The sequence below is a fragment of the Nyctibius grandis genome, chromosome 8, assembly GCF_013368605.1.
Source record: "Nyctibius grandis isolate bNycGra1 chromosome 8, bNycGra1.pri, whole genome shotgun sequence".
NCBI lineage: Eukaryota > Metazoa > Chordata > Aves > Nyctibiiformes > Nyctibiidae > Nyctibius > Nyctibius grandis.
The window spans coordinates 2515127-2538256 of NC_090665.1; the positions used below are offsets into that span (position 1 = coordinate 2515127).

At 42.7% G+C, this 23130-nt stretch overlaps 1 protein-coding gene across 4 annotated transcripts in view; it reads right to left on the bottom strand.

Moving 5' to 3' along the window:
• The window catches only part of PPM1L (protein phosphatase, Mg2+/Mn2+ dependent 1L), an 84846-nt gene that overhangs the window by 29570 nt on the left and 32146 nt on the right, over window positions 1-23130 (bottom strand). Inside the window, exons 1-2 of one of the 4 annotated variants that reach the window (XM_068406454.1) lie at window positions 4515-4879; window positions 4265-4399 (exon numbers count right to left, since the gene is read on the bottom strand). The exons of 1 other annotated variant lie outside the window; for it this stretch is intronic. The gene's annotated coding sequence lies outside the window, so the exon portion shown is untranslated. 2 more of the 4 variants (XM_068406455.1, XM_068406452.1) reach the window with 2 other exon arrangements.

Consider the following 23130-nt stretch of genomic DNA (forward strand, 5'->3'; position numbering starts at 1 on the left):
AGACTCAATTAAATAGCGAGCAGCATTCTTCTTTCTTTGCCATTGTTCTCTCCCTCCAGGCAAAGAAAGAGGGAGTATGGTGGAATATTTTAGTCTAAATGGTCTCTCCTGATTTAGAGACACCACTTTCTGCCAAGCAGAAATCATCACAAGAACTAGAAAGATTCGGTCTGGGCTGAAACACTCTAAGAATTAGTTCGTTACACAGGAGACCAAAAAGACTCTATTTTCACCTGCTTAGAATTTTACAAAAATTCAACCATCTGGTCAGAAACCTGTATTCCATTGTAGATTCTTATTCTGAAAAAGAAAAAAAAGTAGTCCAAATAATTTAATTCATCTAGAGAACGAAGTTAAGGAACGAGACGTTGCTTTTCCCATTGTAAAAGTCACAGCTTTGGCAAACGCTTGCTCAAATAGCTTCAGCTTGATCCCACCTCGGTGACACAGAGCAGGGGACTGCACACGCAGGGCGTCACCGTGATGGAGCAAGGCGTTGCTGTCAGGTGATGGATGAAGAGACAGCACACAAGACACCTTATACACAGCTGGGAATTTGCACCTCCAGCGCAGAGGATGAGTATGGTTCATTCTAAAAAGCACATGTATATGGTTTTTTTTTTTAATGGCCTGAAAAGAATAGGGGAAGCCCAGTATCAGACACACACTGGTTCCCACCCTGCTGCTCTGGGCACATTTTCACGCAAGAAGTCGGGTACCTGCAAGGCTCCCATCGCTCCTTTTCCCAACACTGAGTCCAGTGTTCCTGAATGAAATATTCCTGTAAATTATTCCAGTACAATTTCAAAGCTCCAAAGCTTAGCAAGTAGAAAAGGGACAGGAATTTTCAAATAACTGCAGAGAGTCAACATATAAAGTACTATTATTTTGCCTTCCACAGTCACAAATCACCTGCACATCACCACCTTAGAGACCCAGCACCCACACAACACTGCAGCAGCAGGCAGCACATCACCTACTTCTGTTCTGGAGCAGATGCTGTCCCCTGGAGCCCAACAGCCAAGTCCTGTCCTGATAAGGCTCTTACTAAATGGGATAAGTCTAATGGGAAACAATTCTTAAGCTTTCATTTAGGTCCCTATTTGTCTTATGAGCGACCTTATAAAAATTCTGTATTAAGAAATCCCATGAATAATTAGCCCCATGTTACATCCAATGGTGTGATGAGAAGGAGATAAGAATCAAGATAAACCACTTCACTGTGAGAAAGAAAGTGTGTGAAGCTGCAGAGCATCGGGGTCAATCCAAGCAGTTCTGCTGGGCCGAGGAGCTGGAGGGTTCATGAATAGATGACACGACTGCGATTTGTTCCAGCCGTATTTACTGGAGTTCCCCGCTGTCTCTTCAAAAGCTGGAACAAACCCTGCACACAAACAGTTAATGAGGAGAATGTGGCCGTGGAGTCGTTTAAACAATTTACCACGGGGGCTTGATGACATTTCCTTTCAGCGCTGTATATGGAAATTAAAATTTGTGAAGATAACGACTCTGAGATTCAATGAGCTCTGTTTAAATGCAATTATGGTTCTTTTGCTCAGGTCCTCTCCTCGCTTCGGATTTGAAAAGGCCACTGTACTGACCCACGTTGCAAACAATGAGCTGGGAGCTAGTGAGGAAAGTGCCGCATTCAGAGTTTATGTAAAACTAATCCAGCGCCATCCAAGAATAAAGCGAACTTTTGTCTCCTCTCCCTGTGTGCTACTGTAACACCAGCCTGCCAGGAAAAAAGATTGTTCTTGCTCGTCAGACTTTGTGATCATGTGGGTGATAAGCAGCTGAAACACAAGATTATGGGAGGATATAGTGTTTAAAAAGGCTACTGGAATCCTAAGATGTGTGACTAGAGGAATAATAATGATTGATTGTGGTAAAGTTGTTATGGAATTGTTAATGGAAAATTGTGCCTAGTTCTTATAGTTGGAATTTGAGAACCAAGAGAACATCTGAGGGTTTAAGAAAACAACAACAAAAAAGGAAAACAATTAAAAAAACCCCAAAGGTTACAGCAGGAGAAGCAAGGATCTATCTCAATTTACCAAAGCTGAGCTCAAGTGGAAAAACTGGAGATGTGTCTTCCACAGAGGGGCCTCCGTTTAGTCAGGAGGAAGATGTCACCCGTAAACTCTCATGGAGAACGAGGTTACTCTGAAATCTCTACTCTGTCACCAAAGTAACTGCTGCTGAGAAGGAAAATTGCCCTCTGATGAGCAACGCACGTTAACAGGTCAAACAGGCCAGGAAGCAAGAGATGCTTTAGTGACTGCACTGCTACCACGTTACACAAAGAAGCTATTGACGGCATGAAGAGGTACTACCTGCACGTAAAGAACGCCAGACCTTTCACGAGCCTGAAATACCTCCAGGATTATAGCAAACAAAGAGCCAGGCTAGGTGTTCTGCCAAGAGCGCACAGATATTGTCTGTATTGACACAGAGACTGTGCTGCAGCTCCTTTTCCTAAAAAGAGGAGGAATAAGAGAAAGTTTTGGTACATCAGTAACTGAGGAGAAAAAGAATAGCCTGAGCAGCATCTCATCGCACTCAGGTCAGTCCACCCTGCTACAGTAAGTGTCTCTGCCTTGGGGTTCTGCATTTGTGTGTGCTGTTTTGCCTCCCAAGTTGAAGGACTTACAAACTAGCATGAAATAGAACATCTTCTTCAGTAAGAAAACACAAACCTTCCGGAGTGGACACAATTGATGACAGAGAGTAATTATATAAACCACTTAATTAAATGGCACAGACCTAAAGACAGGGACTTCATTAAATAGAAAAGCAGCCAATTTGAATCCATAAATAGTTTCCAAAGCACGTTCATTTACTAGTGCCATTTCACTACATACAAACTGAGAGCAGTACCCTTGAGAGAAGGAGAGGCATAAATCAGGCCTCCAGTTAGGATAAACACCAATGCCTGGATGTCACTATTTCATCCCTCTAAAAATGTACGTAGTTAAAGAATAGAAAAAGAATTTCTCTTGCCTGTGTGATCAATGTCTCCTTCTCTGGAGACATTCAAAACCCGCCTGGACACGTTCCTGTGTGATATGGTCTAGGTAATCCTGCTCTGGCAGGGGATTGGACTAGATGATCTTTCGAGGTCCCTTCCAATCCCGAACATTCTGTGATTCTGTGAACACATCTTTGCTTATTGAGCCCAAAGACCTGTAAGCACGTGGGGACCAGCTAACGCTCCTGGTAGATGCATGCACAGAGCCCACCTGGGAAGTGGAGAGAAGTTTGCATTGGGTTGGAAAGCAAAGTGTGCAGAGTGAGGTGGGATGGCTTGTCCAGGGCGGTGGGGTGGAAGGTGCACCATGCCCCAGGGCTGCAACGGTGGCAGAGCAAAGCGACGAGGCTGTTCGCAGCAGGCTCGCCCTTGGTGCCTTCTCACCTGGCATCTGCAAAGGCAGGGGACCACTAGCAAAGAGATGCAGCGTTCAGGAGAAGCCTCTGGGGCTTTCCACTTCCTTTTTCAATCTTCTCCTTAACCAGCGAGCCAACTTGTTCACTTGTTTTCTTCGAGGAGTGTCTGCCCTTCCTGCACATCCCTCAGTTCCCGTTATCCACCCCGGATCTCCGCCGTGCTCCGATGCTTTCCCTGCACACATTCATGGAGGCAGCAAGGAAAGCAGAATTGCATCTGCCTTTGGAGGTATTTCTGTATCATTCACACCACTTAAGTGCCTGACCAGCCAAATTACACCAAATTAAAAGAGAAGGGAAAATAAGGAGGAAAGAGACAGATGTAGGAAAAAAGAACAAACGGATACTAATTAAAGGAAGAAGAGTAAGTAAAGGGGAATGGAGTTAGAAAAAGGAAAGATTAAACCAATGCCAAGGAAATATAAGTTACTGTTTAAACAACAGTTTTCTGAATCACAGTTTAATTAAATATGAGAGTACACAGTAATTTTGTTTCTCTAGCTCATTATAGCAAGGTGTTGGTAATCGCGCTTATTAACAAGGCAGAAGGTCAAGTAGATTTCAGGCTATTTTCATCACTGAACAGCCGGAGAAACAGGGACTGAGCAAGGAAATTATTCAGCCAAATGACTTGAAACGCTGTGGCTGGGATTAGGACGCAGCGTTTCAGCAAACACCTCTTCCCCTGCCTTAGCTGCCAGAGTTTAATGCCGCTGTGGAACAAAAACAACCATCAAACACAAAACCAGAAAACCAAACACGCGCAGGCAAAAAACCCTCAAACATGAGCAAAATAATTTCAGTGCAACTTTTTTACCTAAGGGGAGAGAAGTGACTTCGTGATACGCTGATTTACAGAAGTGAATACGCGGGACTCTGCTGTGAGCCAAGACCTCTGCCAGGGACACGCCACCTCGCCATCACCTCTAACCCCAAATGCACGCTCTGAGTCCTGGGATAACATCAAAGCATACGTTGTAGTCGTCGCTTCAGGAGTTTTTATATCTCTGTACATCATCACACTGTATTACACCTGACCTGGGACGTTTCAGCAGCGTCAGACTTACAGTTACAGCCGCGACGAGGTTTCCTCCACGCTGGGACTGAACCAGCAGACTCTGTCAAGTGAGACTGATTAAATGTTCAAACAGCTTCTTCTCCTTCCTGCTTCACTTTGCAATTTCTTACTATTTTTAAGAGCAGCCACAGCACGGATTAAATGTCCATGATACCACACTAAAAAAAACTTCAAAGACGCAACTGGAAGTTATTCTGCTTCTGCAGTAGAACCTCCTTGAAAAAGCTCCTGGTTTGAAGAGATAACAGCACAGCTTTGATTTTAAGCCTTTTGTATTGCTCAGCGTGTTTGTATATTAAAGTGACACAGCCTGAAGTTTTCAGATTTCACGGCAAGCCTCGAGACGACAAAAGGCACATACCTTTTTATCAGGAGTGTGTAGAGAACCAACTTACGCAGCAGAGCTTCATATTTTGGAAAGTTCCCAAAAATATTCAACCTTTAACTTCCAGTTTAAATAGAAATTTAAGCAATCCTGAGCCAACATTTTCTAAAGGAAAACAGATTTGAAATTCAGAGAAACCCAACATATCATAAAGGCTGGTTGTGCCTTCATTTCACGGAGAGAACGGCAAGTGCTGACAGTGCCCCAGGACCTGGACTGCTGCTTTAACCCACCCACCTCGGGCACGTGAACCCAAACCCACTCGGTACATCTGGAGGACTGCTTTCTACGTGCCTGGCATGTTAAGTTTGTTGAAATCTGACCTGCATATGCCTTGACTGAAGACAAATGAGCTGTCACCCTCCTTGTGTGTCCTGTCCCCAGAAAGGAAATCTCAGACACAGAGAAAGTGTTTGGACCAAGGTTGCACAGCACACTGGTAGAGGAGTGAAAAAGTCAGACCCTCAACTCATAACCATCACCCCATGGCTCCTCGGTGAGTGTGGGGCCACAGCTGATGGAAAAGTTCCTTCCATGCTTATTTGCAATGGAGTTATTCTTACAAAGTGTGTTATGCAGACCCTGCAGCCGTCAGCTCAAGGATATTGTGCATCCTTTACTCCAGGGAACATGCATCATCTTTTGGACCATCACTTTTCAGCACTCCAGCACACAATGCATCTTGTAAGAAGAATAATATTGCTCAGATTTTCACCAAAAGCAACAGCAAAGTATAATATGGCTGTTCCCTATGAACCAGATTAACGTGGCTAACAAGCAGCTTATCTTACAGCCTTCGCTTTCAAAAACTCATTGCAATACCTGCCTCTGGGGAAGAAACTACTCATGTTTTGCTGATTGAGTTAGCTGACACCCTCTGAGGTATACAGTTGGAAGTTGGTGAGATCAAGATTATCTTCTCAGCAAAAAGGGCTGGTATCAAATCTTTCTTTTGCTGTCACTCAGTTTGTGATTTATTATTTTCTGTATTCATTAATTTTCTTTTCCCAAATGCTAAGGCACTTGGTCTAAGATGCTATGCTCTGTCTGTCAGCATGGTGCTGTGCCCTAACTTCAGTATTCCCCCCTGCGGACAGATGAACTCTGGGATCCCCTCTCCCCTCTTCACTACCTGTACTCTACCTGCACAAGCAGTGTTCTCTCCCCTGTTGTTTTCTCCATGCCACACATCTGATGGAAGATACAGCAGCTTAAATCACACGGAGCTGGACCTATGTACCACAAATAGGCTCCACTAGTAGAGTCTGGACTGCTGCCAGAGGCACATACAGCACTGTGCATTGAACATGCAATGAACACTGTCTACTGTCCCAAGGATTTACAAATCCCACCTCTCCTACCGTGCATTTCCTTGCTGCTATAGACTTGCAAGGCCTTGTAAAATAAATAACTTTTTTCCCCCTGCAAAATGCTTCTGCTAAACCAACATGTTCCTTGTACTTAGACCCTACATCCAAGCTTGGACCGTGTCTGGTACAGTTTGAGGCAGAAGAAACTCTGCACAGATTGCACAGCATTAACAGATTTGCTGAGGGGCACGAACAAGCCGATGTATTTCAAGGTAAAATTTCAAAACACGCAGGTGCCATCAAAGAAAACAGAGCCCAGAACAAAAGAGGCAGATCAGCAGCACGACGACTCTCAGATAAGGTCGCATGGGCTGCGGTCTCTACCAACACATTTCCCAGACACCTCTGTCCACATCACTGTCAGTAACTTCACCACCACGGACAGGATTGGTTTCTTGAAATACTGCCTGCTTTAATGCCACTCTTTTTTTTTCCCTGCTGCTGATTATTCCACCTGGATCTTTTTCACAGAATTATTCCCATCCCACCTGTTATTGAGAGTTTCACTATGAGAGTTTCACAATGGTTGTCCAAGGCAAGGATCGTGGCTGAGTCCCACTCATAGACACCAAATCAGCTGTAAGCTTTATGCTGATGACTTGTCAATCTACCTTGACTCTCTAGAGCTTTCTGAACTAAAACCCAAGTCAGACAGCTTTAACATTTACTTGAAGATATTCACACAGTGGTGCAAGATAAAGCAGTGGAAGCTCTTAATCTTCTCCCGCAAGTCCTCCTCGCGTCCTCTTATCCCAGAGAGCAGGAGAACCCCAGTACTATTCTTAGAAGGATGTATCCAAGGTGTTATCTCCTACTTGGCTCTGTTTACTACACTTGATAACTAAACCATGTATAAACGTTCCCAGTTCTTCCAGCACATCCTCTAAAAGTGCAGTTGCTGTTAAACCCACCTAGGTAACACGTTCCTTCCAGGCACGGCACGATCTCAACTACTGGATCACCCTTCATGCTGTCATCGAGCTTCATCTCCAGCCATTCAAAATGCTGCTGCAATCCTCCTGCTCTGCCAACGCCACTGTAAACCCTCTGTTTTGAGCAGAAGTACATACCAAAGGGATGAAATGTGGTGAAACTGAAAGAGAGGAGTAGAGTGGAAAAAGTATCTGCTCAAAGTGTCTCGACAAATCAGGACAAAAATGTGAGAAAATAATTTAGAGCAGGAAACTGCTGGAGTCAAGGCTTTCTGCACCAAACTGTGCGCTGTTTCTTGGCGACTGAAGTTGGGACACAAACAGAGAATGAGAAAACATCTGAAAGAATCCCAGTGTCATAAGTACAGTTGAAAGAAATGGTGCCAACACTGAGCAAAAAAAGGATAAAACAGGATTTGGGAATGTTGTGGGTGTGACAGAAAGTAATCTAAATAGAGAAAAATAAAATACCAACAGGAAATGTTGGGGGAAAAAAACCTGGCAGACACATAGTGTGTGGAAGACTGAGAAACCGAATTTGGAGCCAACATACTGGTGTAGAGCTGCAGCCAGAGAATAATGAGATTACTTCAGGACAAAGTATATGCAGGGAGGAAAAGCGTAGACAAAAGGGAAGCCCAACCACCAAAAAGCTTGTTACAGAAAAGATAAATTTTAAGAGACACCTTTAAAGACAGCTTTGATGAAGAGGTTAAAGGAAGTTAGAGGTGCTCGAGGCAGTTGGTAAATCAGAGAACATCATCAATTGCCTGAACATGGACACACCTGACTTCTCGACGTTACCATGCCTTTCAGGGAGACGGGGACCCAAAGATTGATGCACCATGCTACAGTTGCCTACAAAATGTCACCCCATTTCCCCAAAGAGAAAGAAAATCATAGCTTAGAAGTTAATGCTGCTGCTAAGAGCATCACCAACTTCTGGGAGGCTTTCTGCAGGCAAATCCCCAGGCTCTGGCATTATTCAGTGCCCTGACAGGTATTAAGTCACTACATAAACTGAGAGTCTATCGATTCCCTGTTTTCTGAGAAAAGCTTATTTGGTTGGGATGAGTACTGATAAGAGCACTAAGCTGGACTTCCCTCAAAAAGAAACTTGCAGTGAAGGTAGCTCTGCCAGCTGCACAGCAACGTCAAACCCCCGTGCCAGTCCCTCTCTCGGTGTAGATGCCAGCTCAGTAGTTCAAAACCAGATTAGTTTGCCTTGCTTGGCCTTTGGATTGAATCTTGGCTATTTTTATTCCAGCCCATTATAGAAAGCAGGAAATCCCCTGCAAAATAAATCATGAGAATGAGCCTTACCTTAAAATGGTATGGAAACCTATATATAAACCCCAAAATATCCTAGAATGCAAATGCAGGAATCTGAGAGCAAATTAATCTGATGAGCTAAACTGAACACACATGTTGCTTCTGTAGGCAAAAGTGCTGCTCTAAGGAAACATTTCATTTCGTTTCCCACCTAAGAGCTTCCACAAAGTGTCAGTACAAAACATATAAGCAAAAAGGCCACGAAAATCTAATCAGGGCTACTTCTGAACTACTTCTTCCCATTTCTGAGTCCATAAACTCCCATTCCCTTACATGCAGATGCAATATTTTCAAAAAGAGCATTTTACTGAACTGGTAAATTGAATTTGCAAGAGCAATGACTCTAGGAAATCATGATAAAATGGCTGACATTTCCTGACACTTAAAAAAATGTTCTGTTTTAACAAAATCTGTTTTTTCAAAGGTTTCTAATAAACTCCACTTGGAAATAAGGTAGGAATCAAAGGGGATTAATCAATTCAAATACAAACTCATGTCATGAACGTTTTCATTAGACACAATTATGAGTGACTATATTTTTAAAGAACTGCAGACTAAACTACCTTGAAAGTGAAATCTTTAATCCCAGCAATTAAAGTAATAAAGGAACAAAATTGAATTTGGCTTTATTTTACTCCACTGGGTAAAAAGCAATTTCACAAGGAAATACTTTATCACCTACATCCATACATAGGTGTTCTGGAGAGCTTCTGAGTAAATATCTTGGATTTCTCTTCCATGAAGGCTATTTCGTCACTATTCAAGGCTCATACACACATGAGGAACTCCAGGCTATTTTTTGGTAGCAGTATGATCTGTATCCTGCTATTTTTACTTCTCATTGCCATGCTTTTGCCCTTGGCCTCTTTGCACAGCTTTCCCACTTTTATTCCTCCCCCAACTCTCAGTTATTTGGCAGTTATCTCTTAGAGCATCTAGTTTTATTCTCCTTAAACTCCTTAAATTCTTTAAGAACTTAGAATTTATGGACTCAACTTCCCAACATAGCCTAGACACCGTGTTACTCAACCTCGTGTTCCCACTGTGTATTTTTTGCATAACTAGACATTTTGAATATTTAAATCTATTTTATAGATGTTCTGTGGCAAGGGCTATATGATATGCCAGATATTATACTAAACACACACAGAATACACAGAATAGTAAACCGCAGCTGTATCTGAAAACCAAACTGCTTGCACTCTTCAAGCACCACATTTAGGTAATTGACTGGGGTGGTATTAAAACCTCTTTCAGATGGTACTTCAGACACATCAGCAAGATGCACTTGATTGATAGAAAAGGCTGTTACTGGTAGGTGCAAGGCAAGGGACAGACTGGTGGGACTCAGGAACAGTCCCATGACTGAACTCCAGGTTCTGACTCTACTGAACAAAACAGGTTTATAAGCAGGAACACTTCAGCCAGGCCCCTAAAGAACGTCAGCTCCTCAGGGGCAAGAGGAAAAGCATCACGGACCACAGGCTGAACCGACATCACTGTTACATGGACCACGGTAAAACCCTGCTTTGCGCTTTATTGCTGGTTTGCCTCATTCTGAGGAATTAAAGAGCTTAGTCAGGTCACAACAAGACAAAACCAAGGATGTGTAGTTAAATCACAGTCACCATTTGCACAGAAGTTTCCTGGTAAAACATACAGTGTCCATAATTTCAAAACTCATGTAATTGAAGAATTTCTCATGTAATTGAAGAATTTCTTCTCAGCAAGGGTCATTAGCCATTGGAAGGGGCTGCCTAGGGAGGTGCTGGAGTCACCATCTCTGGATGTGTTTAAGAAAAGACTGGACATGGCACTTAGTGCCCTGGTCTAGTTGCCATGGTGGTGTCAGGGCAATGGTTGGACTCGATGATCCCCGAGGGCTCTTCCAACCTGGTTGATTCTGTGATTCTGTGAAGGAACACTGATTATGCCCAGCTACAGAGCAATGGTCTGAGCAGAACAAAATACCTGACATATTCCTAAACCTTAGGAAAAGAAGGAAACACCTCTTTGTACTGCATGGAACAGGATAAACAAATAAAAATACAATTTGGGGGGTAATTTACCTATAGCTTCTAAATAAAGTGTATGGAGCATTGTATTCCTGGAGGTATCACGTTCCAGGGGTAGTGTAATAGCTATGGGCAGTATAATTTAATTAATTCTTTCACAACTGCATGTATGCAGGCTGCAGTGAGCAGATGTAGAACCGCAGGAAGGGAAAGCAGCTAGTCAGTCTACCTTACATATAATTGATAAATTAAATAAAAATAAAATCCACTGTATTTAAACTGCTGGAACAGAAAAAGCTTTATAAATAGATAAAAAACCCCTTAGGTTTACAGATCCTCTGTCAACAAGGAAGCGACACAAAACATTATTAGTACCAATATCCCAGCCAGGGCTTTGTTTGCAGGTTTATTTTAGATGGAGGTAATTTTTTTACAAGGTTCCTCTTTGATGTATCCCTTTTAGTATTATCTTAAGAGACATTTTTTGGAAGTAGCGTTCATCACAGCAGTGGACAGGATGTTTGTACATTCTGTATTTGAAAATGGAATTATTGTATCCTGGAACAAACAGCAGCGCCTGATGTTCAAAACATGCTTTTCATGGTAGCTGCCAGAACAAAAGTTGGAATAGCATTCAAGCCATGACTGAGGGAAAAAACCATTCCTGGTCCAAAATCCACCCTCTGGTAGGTTTTTACAGTCCCACTGACATCAATGGTCTAGAAGCACAGAGAGATGTGGCTGGGACCTTGGGAACCAGGTGCTGCATACGCTAAAAAAGGCAACGTTGGTACCAGATGGGAAAAGCACAAACTCCAAATGACTGCAAACCCAAGAGCCTCTGAAAATGCAGGTGGTCTGGGAGAAGAAGGGATGTGGGAAGACAGGAGTGTGACCACAACAGCATTTGCAACTGCTAAAAGACCAACTCCAAGAAAAGCCCTGTGGCCACGCTTTTGTTGCGGCAGCAAAAACGCTTTTTTTCCACACAGATACAAGACATGCTTGATTTAACAGTGAGTTATCATCAAAACGGACACTCCTGCTCTCTCCCACCACCAGGCACACGTTCCCATGTCACTTACGTTACATCCAGCAAAAAAAAAACCAGCCAAGGATGGTGTTTGGATCAGCCAGTGGGTCTGACTGAAAGCTAACTGTGGGAAAAAAGAACTGGCACGAGATCTGCAGTCACAGAGTGACCCGGTAACGGGCTAATCCTGAGGCTACAGGACTGGTGTACCCACCACAGCCTCTCGGGCTGTTACTCCACCCGGGGCCACCGGTTGTGTCAATCACACTGACATCCAGGAGCGACAGCATGGGCTCATGGCTCTCATCTTAAATATCTCCAATATAGTTATAAAATTGACTGCCAAAAAATGTAGAAAAAAATATATGCGCAAATAGTGAATTCTAAATCTGTATAACCAAAAGAAAATAGCTTCACATGCTACACAAGTTTCACAAACTTCATCTCCTTCCCTCCCTCTTGCCCTTCTCCTACTCAGCTTGGCTTTTCCTGACGATTTAAGATACTTTCTGATGAAGAGCAAGTTTGGTTGGTTGGTTGTTTTAAATCTCCCATCTCATTTATTTCTCTCATGAAAAATTCTGACAGTGTTCCCCATTTTCTCTCTGTAAGACAGCAGTGGCAAATACCGATTCTGTGTTAATGTCATCCTGAATTAATAAGTTCTTCATTACCTCTTCTTCCGATGGAACTGCTGAAAGGTCTGTGTTAATAAATCCCACGTTATCTCTATCGCTCCTCGGATTAAAACATCTCTGCAAGCACTAAGAAATATTCTTTCCAGCTTTGTTTCCCTTGCCACTGAATCCAAATACCCCATAATGAACAGTTCACTCTAATAATAGTATTTACTAGGAAGAGACTTGCCAGCTTTTAGGAAGAGTCCTCATATTTTTGTATCTAGCCACCAGCAAATTTATAACACTTAAACCCTTTCATCATCATTGCTAGTGTTAGTTTTGTCCAAGAAAGCCTCTAAATGACTGTCAGCTGGACTGAAACGCTGGATTGCTCTTTGGTACTTTTTCAAGATGCTAATTTATCGAGTACAGCCAGAATACAGAGCTTTGTTGTGTGTTTTAATAAACTATATTATTTCTTAATTGCATTGTATGTTACACACAAGGTCCAATATATAGCATGAGATGAAAGCAATGCAAAGGAAAATCAATTTAAGTGAATGGTATATGCAAGTTATCTTCATTTTCCTGTCAGAGCAACCTCAGGGATTTGGATTGAAATATGAAGAAAGAAACACAGGAAAGTGAGTTTGCCCAAAGGGCAATTGTTGCATTTCTCCTAAATAAAGAACCAGAGACCAGAGACCTTAAATGAGGCAGATATATCTATCTGTCTAGATATATATATGAAGAGATCAGCAGGTGCTAAGAAACAGTTATCTCACTAACTGGAAGGACTTCAGGGGTAGTGACATTGGTGTACTTCAAATAACTGCTGACAGCTGTAAAATAAAGCACTGCGCTAGGGAAAAAAAGCAGAAGAGAAAAAAATGTGATAAAAGAATAGGAAATCATTTATGAGTAGGTGAAGAAAAAGTCATCTGATGCAGTCAGGAAGGTCACTACATGGAAGAAGAGATAAAGGCACAGCCAGTTAACTCGCTGCACTTGAACAACCAACAAAGGAAAATGAAAGGAGGAGATGTAAGAACAACCTGGCTCAGCAGCAGGGCTGTGAGGTCTAAGGAACAGCTAGACTAGGTACAGCGACAAGCAGAGCGCTGAGCTGGGCTGCAGCCCTCCAGACAGATCTCTGCACGGCAGGGCCTTCAAAACCAGCAGGAGAGAAAGGAGGCTGAAAGCGGAGAGGACAGACTCGTTGGCTTGCACAAAACCTTGGGCTTCTGCAACTGCCGCTGGGGATCCGCAGGTCTGAAGATCATAGAATCATAGAATGGTTTGGGTTGGAAGGGAGCTTAAAGATCATCTAGTTCTGGCGGAGGGCAACGGGGCCCCAGCTGTGACTCTGAACGCACATACTGTTGGTCTCCTTCAAACAAGGGGACATAGTGACCCTTTATAGATTTTTAGAAGGCTCATGCTGGAGCAAGATACCTAATAGACACCTTATTTACTAACTTTATTGCTGTGTAAAAGCCATCAAGCCTGCAACCAAAAGGACAGAACAAAGAAAATTAAAAGCAGTTTTGAGAAGGTCTCATATACAGGCTGCTTCCCAAGTTCTACAGCAAAAAGCTTCAGGGAGTTCAAAAGTACAAAAAGCCTGTGTAGTAACGGCAGGCTGAGTGGGAAACGATCAAATAACACATCAGAAAACTACCAGTAAGGGTCAATACTTAAGACTACAGTCACAGAATCAATCAGGTTGGAAGAGCCCTCTGGGCTCATCGAGTCCAACCATTGCCCTGACACCACCATGGCAACTAGACCAGGGCACTAAGTGCCATGTCCAGGCTTTTCTTAAACCCCTCCAGAGATGGTGACTCCCCCACCTCCCTGGGCAGCCCCTTCCAATGGCTAATGACCCTTGCTGAGAAGAAATGCTTCCTAATGTCCAACCTGAACCTCCCCTGGAGAAGCTTGAGGCTGTGTCCCCTTGTCCTACTGGCATTTTATTACCAAGAGGGCTCTTAATTTACTTACAGTTCCCTGCGCTGGAAAAAAGGCGTGTTCTTAATTTCAGTTATAATGCATGTGATGAGGAGCAATCCGGCTTTTAGCTCAGGTTAGCAGCTTAAATTACTGCCTTGTTATCTTAACCCATTTTAGCTAATTTAGGCTAATTGAAAGAAACTGCCCTCCAAGTACAGCCATCTGCAGAACTCGCATACACCATGGCAGTGCTTTGGGAAAAGCCACAACATTATTAATAATAAAGGGTGAAAATAAGAAGGATAAAGAAACTTCTATTTAGAAATAAACGAATGCAAGTGACTACCTGCACATGTCTAAATTGTTATTCCCCTCATGAACAGCTTCTCACAGCTTATTGAAATTCACATATTGTCTCTGCGGTAGATGTAGCATTGGAAAAATAATTACAGAAGATGACAAATGAAGTAAATTATACCCAAACTGTGGCTATAAAACAAAACAAGCTGTCTGCTTCATGTCTGATGTTTCGAGGTATTTTTAGGACTGGAAAGTTCAGAGGTTAATCCAATAAATATAATGGTATTCGCCAGTTTTAGAACCCATGTAACATCAATCTTAAATATACCACAACCCACAGCATCTACAGAGAAATGTAATTTATCCCGGCAAAGGGAAAATCCTGCTCAAAGCCCTTCTAGAAAAAGACTGCACGAGTTAAAATTTAATGAACTGACTGCAGAAAAAGGATTTTGAATTTATTAGAAGTTCAGACTTGCTTAAATGAAACAGCTGTTTAATTCTGAGTTCTTGGACACCGCGTTCTGAGTCAGAAGATTAAAATCTTGAGAGAGAGGCGAGTTGAGTTTGGACCTAAGGAGGCTCCTCAGAGCAGCGGAGATGCGTGTTTGGTGATGGTGATGATGCAGGTAATGATTCTGGTCACGTTATAAACATCTCAGCCCAGCTCCTGGCTAATCACAGGAAAGATGGCACTGAGGTACTACAAGCAATTACACCTTCTTCTGCTTCCACCAGGCAGATCTACAAACAGTTGGTATTTATGACTTATTCTCCACTTCATTAAATATGGGTTATTATAGAAAGGAAACAACAGCAGTGTAACTATTGTTTACACTTAACCCAGAACTAGTTTTATGTACCAGAGGGAACAGAAGTTAAATCAGTAGAATTATGGAAATTAAAATACAAACTGCTTGTCACAAGGTATCACTCACTACAGGCAAAGGTTAACATTACTGTTTACTTTACCAACATCCCTAAAGGCTGAACCCCAAGCAAAAGAGGGAAATAAACTGTGACTTGCAAAGGGAGAGCATCTCTACTCAGAGATTTCCTCCTGGGGGGATGAGGACAAGGACACAGCACTGTCCCACCGCTGTCCTCGCACACCCTCCCTCCTGCCTTCAAGAGATCGGCAACTTTGAAGTCTCCTCCAGGAGTAGGGAGCTGGAGATGAAATCACAACCATGCATTTTAATTTAATCAGATGAAATTATTTTTTTTTCTGCTGTTAATGCAAAATTAGCATCGCATTGTACCTTAAACTGCCACCGGGGAAGAAAAAGATACAAATTAAACCTAAAGCAGCAGCTAACAGTGAACAGCACCGAAACTGAGCGTATGGGGGAAGCGTGGGACGCGCTACGAGCATCGGAAACTTAACTCCAGAATTTCTGAACTCAGGTGATTATAGCCTTAAGAATGTTCTTTTAATGCTGCTTGAGTGTGTGATTTTATAAATATCCTTAAAATATTTAAAGCAAAACAGCAGATTAAATGGCATTTTCCTACCCTCGCTCTATCTGTGAGTGCATACACCTCTGCGCAGTTGCGGAGTTTATTGAGCATATACTGTACAATGCATAAAAATGGTCAGTCATGGGGGTTTTTAGTCTTGACAAAAGCTAAAGTGGCCAAATTGCCGCTGACGTGTGGCTCACACGTCAGGTTTTTCTCCTTAAATTTGCAACGGTATGAACATTTAATATATAAATTTCAGAAACATAATGAAAACCTTAGCGCAGAACTGAAGGAGGCTGTAATAGAGTTAAGATTTGAATTTCAGATGTAATTTTTGCTTCAGATGTGAATGCAAAAACATTTATGAATACAGAATCGAGTATTTTGAATATATAAGCAATATTTCTAAATGTGAATTAACTATAAATGGAGACCCAAGGCTACGCTGTGGATGCTCCGGTGAAGTGCTGCCCATGCGGAGCAAAGAATCGACAGCGTAACTATTATTTCAGCTGCTGCTAACATACAGAATTATATTTAAAAATCTGCAAGATTTGTTTCCACTTCAGAAACCCTTCATGCTAAAGAAATTCCAGTTGCCTCCCGGTCACGCTGTCACCCTTTGTTAGCTACGGTGAAATCGATTTACACATCAGAGTAACGGGTAAAACTGCGTACTGGCCTTTTGAAGCACATTTTGGATCTTTCTTTTTTTCCCAAAACTGTGGTAACAGTTCTGCTTTGAAGGTTAAAAAGAAATGTCTGGGAGGAAGAGCCTGGACTGCTCCCCAAAGGCAACATCAAGGCAGTGGGGCAGGGTGGTAGCAGAGACCTTCCTCCACGTTCTCGTGCCCTGGAGGAAGAGGCAGTTGGTTGAGCGAGCAAGTAGAGAAAGTCAATCCCGAGGAAGGAGAGCTATGCAAGTTCTGCCACAGAACAAAACCAGTACATAAAGCAAAATGTACTGAAATCAAACAAGAATCCTGCACTGCCATTACCCAGGAAATTTCAAAATGACACCTAAAAATGACACTGCAGCAGGATTCATGCGGCTGTGAAATCAGTCCACTGAAACAGTCCTACTGTACTATGGGTTTGCTGTGTCTGGGTCATTACTCAAGCCCAACCTCTAATGTTTCTGTAGATGCTAACTTGTCATCTCCATGTAATACAAAATAAATATAGGACAGTGGAAAGAAGACTTTTTGTTGGCTTTTTGCAGACTTTTTGCAGGCTGATGCAAATCTGAAGCCTGGAAATGGCACAGAGAAGACATGATTTGTTACCCCAAGAACAACATCCATTCTTAAATGTTGCCAGAATCACTTGGAGAAGGACAATTTTCTTTGCTGCATTTGTCCATTTCTTTGTGATGATGTCCATATTATCAGTGGTTATGTCTGCACTGTATGGGTCTTTGATGGGACCAAAGGAAACATTATGCACTGATGGGCTTTAATCTACACAAGTACATTTACAGAGACTGTGCAACGTTATTACTGCAAAATCCAAATAATGGGCTTAAATACAGCTGCTGATGTCAGTACACAGAAGATAAAAATGATGATCTTGTGTATACAAAATCACACCCACAATAAATCCACATTACTGTGATGTGTTTTAATAAATTCTTTATCAGTGCCAGTCTGGCATTGGGCTTTATTAACTCATTATTCAAGATACGCATACAAATTAAATCAGCTTCATAATCTTGGTCCTTAGCTTTACACTAATTATTGATATGGGTCCACCATCTCAAGCTTCAGGATGGAAAACATTACCAATTACTTTGGCAAAGTGCAACACTATCCAGACACAGGTAAACTGGGCAAAGACACGCTTTCTATCATCCCTGATCAGCTTTTACAACCAAAATCCCCCCCAAAATTGAAGGGTATTGCAAAACCCATCCCCCAAGGCGTGCTGCTTTCATCTACATCCTCTTATAGAGACAAAGCAACACTTTTGGAGCACCCATTCAAGGAGGAGAGCCTACCAACGCAAACATTCTGCTGCACAAACAAGTATCCACCTGGAAAAACAATCCAAAGACAAATGAGTGATGTTGTGTACCTTAACACAATCCAGCTATATTTCAACTAGGACAAGTAGGACGGGAGCTTGTAAGGCATGAAATATGTGTGCACTCGGGCTGAACAACTTAAAGAACGCTCTTTGAGTAGTCTGAATAGCAACAAGCAGTGCCAAGAAGGCTGGAAGTTCTGGAGAAATACTGCTGAAATGACACTTGCTCCAACCCAGGAGACTTCTGCCAGGCTCCCCACTTCTTCCTTCATCTCACAATTTGTAGCCTTACAGCTGCTTTTGCCTCGTGAAAAGCATGTCAGCAGCAGACACTCCTGTTTCAAACTGGTATCGCTCAGTCACTACGGTGTAGACAAGCAAGATGCATTTTTAGTGACAACTACCACCGTAACTGCTGACAGCAGGGAGCTGATGATTTGCCAAGAGCAAAAAAAAACCCCGTGTCACTTCTTTAAGCCACTTTTTATGAACTTTAAAACCTCAATAATTTACTCCTACCTTCCCATCTGAAGCGTGTTGATCAGCAGCTCCCCTTCCAGTGGGAAGCTGTCCTTCCAGGAGGAAGCTGTCAGAGTGATTAATATGAACATAAAATTACACTATTAATACTACCCAAGGGCAGATTTTTGCTGAATATAAACTGTCATAGCTGCTCCACTGCGTTTTAGGCTGCAAACTGCCATAAACTCTATCAATAAAGGGATGCTCCCCTTCCACTTTCAGGAGCCAGGAGGAGTGCTGAGGCAGGCAGGGGATGCAGGGAAGCGTTTGCACAGGAGAGAAGAGGAAAGGACAGCACTGGGAGAGAGAACAGCTCGGAGCAGACCTACCTCTTCCCTTGCTGGGGAAACAGGGGGAATAAGCACTGCCCTCCCTTGCTGTGACAGCTGAGAAGGGGTGTAAGGAGGAAAGAAGCCTGGGACAGGATGGCTCAAGAGAAGGGTGATGTTACGCTAACATAAAATTCAGGCATTACACGCAAATCCCACATACCCAGGCAGCCCGTGACACAAACCTTGCTATTTCTACCACAGAAGGTCAAAACCCAACTTTTTTATATATACACGAATACCAGAGCAGTCTCTCAGCAGCCACCCATAAAGAATGAATAGGGAAACTAAAATAATAATTAAAAGGCCAAAATAAGAGGATATAATAATTTTAGTGAAGTCTGGAAATTTTAAGACGCTCTTGTGAATTTTAAGTTTTGGTAATACTCTGCTGCCTGTGCTTTTCCAGCTGCTCTGCCTTAGGAACACGACTGTACAGACCCTTATACATTAGTATGTTCAGTATAGCACAATAAATCTCACCCATCACAGTCAACTTGACATTTTCCTGCAAAACATGCATGAAAGATAAGGAACAGTTATTCATAACTCTGTTTTAAGAGTACACCTCCTCAAAGCACCTTTAATAACGTACTATACTTTGGTCTTCACCAAAGAGTTACCACTCAGTTGTGAATGCAAGGTGTATTTTCTATTTATGACCTGCAAGAAACTTCGTGACAGACCTCCATTGAAAATAGGAATTGGAAATAGTTCTCCCCCCAAAAAACATAAAGCAGGACACCCAGTTGGTTTCAAGCTAATCACTGGACTCTATTCGATATTGGTGCCAGGATGTTGGAGCTAAGGAAGAGAAGAGGGATTTCTGCTTCAATCTGGCAGTCAGTTCTGGTCAGTGCATAGGAGAAAAGTTTACTCTATACATATCCACACAAATGGTCTTCAGAGAAACAGCTTTAGCTGCAAATTAACTGTGAACTTCGTCAAGAACAGACAGTCCAGCAATCAACTACAAGCTATTCCAAGAGCCAAATTCTTCTACAAACTCAATGCAGGGTTGAACTTGTAACCCCGCAGCAGGGTTAGATCTCAGACATAAATCTGGCCACGCATTTGGTGCTGGAAAGAAGGTTGCCAGGTACGTTATTCCCCAGCCCCTGCCTTCCCAAGACCTGGATATGAACCGTCTCATTAGGCTGAGCAGAAGCCATGTCATAGCTTTTACTGCGGTGAAAGCCATTAACACAAATGCTTCCCTCAAGAGCACAAAAATAGAAATATATTTCTGTTATTGAAAGAGATACATCTTGCCTGGTCAGCAAATGCTTTCACGTATTCTTCTGTCTCACCTCCAGACTAATGGACCGATACCAAAGCACTTTCCCTTTCTGCCTTCTCAGCCCCTCCATGATAAATATTAATGGCAAAGGAGGGAGTAAACACTCAAGTGGTTCCTCTGCAGCTACTTCAAACTAAAGAAGCGCTTTGAAGTATTTTTTCCACCAAACCTTTTCCTCTGAACACCTTCTGGGCTTTGCTTGGGTTTCTCCTCAGTGACATTTAAATGCTCATATAAAACCAGGTCTGATGTTTATGCAAAGCTGCCAGGCGTGGGGGCTCAGCTCTGTGGCCTCTGTGGCAAGTGCGTTCTGGGGAAGTAAACTGCAATTTGTCTGAAACCTCTCTCTTGGAAAAAAAAAATGCCCTCTGATGGGTGGTTTTGCGAGGTGGATGGCATCTGTGAGTGTTCAACCTCCAGGCACTGATGTCTGCCAACACAGCCTGTTCAACACCAGCAATCTTATGCTATGAGTAAAAGATACTCCTCATGCCCCCGAAAAGCATTTACAGTGGTTATGTGTCCTGTGTGCTTGTGTAGGGAAATACAGGTAATATATTCAAGGCAGAGGTCTGTTGAGTATCTGTGAGCATTATGTTTATGCTTTTATGGGATGAAGGCAATATGGATGCCTATATATCTGCCTTGGACATCTTGGCAATCACTGGAACAGCAGCGATACCACGCACTCACCCCACACACCACTGTGCAGCTTGTATGCTTTCATTGGAGCTTTTAAGGTGATGTCTTTCTTTCCTATAACAAGTAGAAAATGAATTAAGTAGACTAAGGTAGTATCTCCGTCCTTCCACAACGTACAAAATACCTGTACGGTTTGAAAACAGCAGCAAGGCACAGTATGTTCTACCTTCCTCCTCCTCTGAGCGGACAAGACATTTTAACAGAGAACTCACTCCGTGCTACACAGCATAAAATAGAGTCTAAGCCCCCCAGTAAATGTAAAATGAATAGTCTCTAGTCTGCACATTCTAAAAATAGTTCACATGTACATTATGCTATGAATAATTCCTCAGTTTAGGAAGATTGAAGTGCCTTTTAAAATTGAGACCGCATAGTCTGCAATTTGGACAAACGATATTGCTCGGGGCACTTCTCTTCAGAAAGGGGAAGCCTGTATAATTTTCTCTTAATAGCATTGTTGCCAGTGCTCCATTTTTCAGGAGAATTTGCTTTCGTTGATACAATACTTTACACATCCATATTGATGGAGAATACCAAGGGGGTGTTTTCCATTCATAACTCACAGATATCTTTATACTCGCCCATTACTATGCCCTAAGTCAACCGAGAACAGGACAGTCTCGTATCGTCGGTCCATCTCAACTTGAGACAGTACAGCTTCATCTGTGAAGACACAAAGTGTTTGCAAGTTCATTTGAAATAAAAATAAAAGAAAAAAATCTTTGAAATCTGTGGCCACTATGTTCTTGGGCTTTAGATGTCTCAAAGGGGACATCCAAAATGTTTTTGTATTTCAGTCTGCCCATAAAGCAGCACGGGCAAACACATTTTTTTAAGAGACTTCAGTAAAAAAGAGCTAGGTGTGTATTCCAGAGGTAGACCATAGCATTTTGTAGACATACAAACACAAAATAAAGTAATTGTTTTGGCAGAAGATAGCCAAAAAATCCTTGAAAAGCTGATTTAAACGGGATAGAAATAAACCTGGACACCTATTTGATTCACCAAGTTAATTTGGAACTTGTTTTACTTGCAATAATTGCATATTGATCATAGCAATTACTGCTGATGAAGCTGGAGAGATGGTTTCAAGACGTGCCAGGCAGTGCTAATAACACTGATTTCATCTTACAGAGGCCGACCATTATGGAAACAAAAGCCTTTTTAAGATGAAACTCTGCTTTTACTTGCTGAATTTCTCATCTTGATGAACTTAACTCACACTTACTTAGAAGCAATTTAAGGAGAGTCATGCTTTAATTGACAGCTAATTGCCCAAAGGCTTAACTGCTTCCCTATGTGTGAAGTCGGACAGGGAAAAAAAGATCATTAGACGATGTCATTTAAAACAGAACTTTGTGGCTCAAAGAATATCGGTCTATAAATATCACAGAATCACAGAATCACAGAATGTTAGGGATTGGAAGGGACCTCGAAAGATCATCTAGTCCAATCCCCCTGCCGGGGCAGGACTGCCTAGACCATATCACACAGGAACGCGTCCAGGCGCGTTTTGAATGTCTCCAGAGAAGGAGACTCCACAACCTCTCTGGGCAGCCTGTTCCAGTGTTCAGTCACCCTCACCGTAAAGAAGTTTTTCCTCAAATTTAAGTGGAACCTCCTGTGTTCCAGCTTGCACCCATTGCCCCTTGTCCTGTCAAGGGATGTCACTGAGAAGAGCCTGGCTCCATCCTCATGACACTTGCCCTTTACATATTTATAAACATTAATGAGGTCACCCCTCAGTCTCCTCTTCTCCAAGCTAAAGAGACCCAGCTCCCTCAGCCTCTCCTCATAAGGGAGATGTTCCACTCCCTTAATCATCTTCGTGGCTCTGCGCTGGACTCTCTCTAGCAGTTCCCTGTCCTTCTTGAACTGAGGGGCCCAGAACTGGACACAATACTCCAGATGCGGCCTCACCAGGGCAGAGTAGAGGGGGAGGAGAACCTCTCTTGACCTGCTGACCACACCCCTTCTAATACACCCCAGGATGCCATTGGCCTTCTTGGCCACAAGGGCACACTGCTGGCTCATGGTCATCCTGTTGTCCACTAGGACCCCCAGGTCCCTTTCCCCTACGCTGGTCTCCAACAGCTCTGCCCCCAACTTGTACTGGTACACGGGGTTGTTCTTGCCCAGATAATAGTAGGATTGCCCTTCTTGCCCAGTAGTAGTTCTTGCCCAGATAAATAGTAGGAGCAAATGTCGTGCAGCGCTGCGTCACGCAACGAAGCTCACGGCAAACGCACTCGGTGCAAGCGAAGGGACAGACGCTTGATGCCACACTGAAGTAGCTGAAAAACATACCATAGGAGTTCCCGGG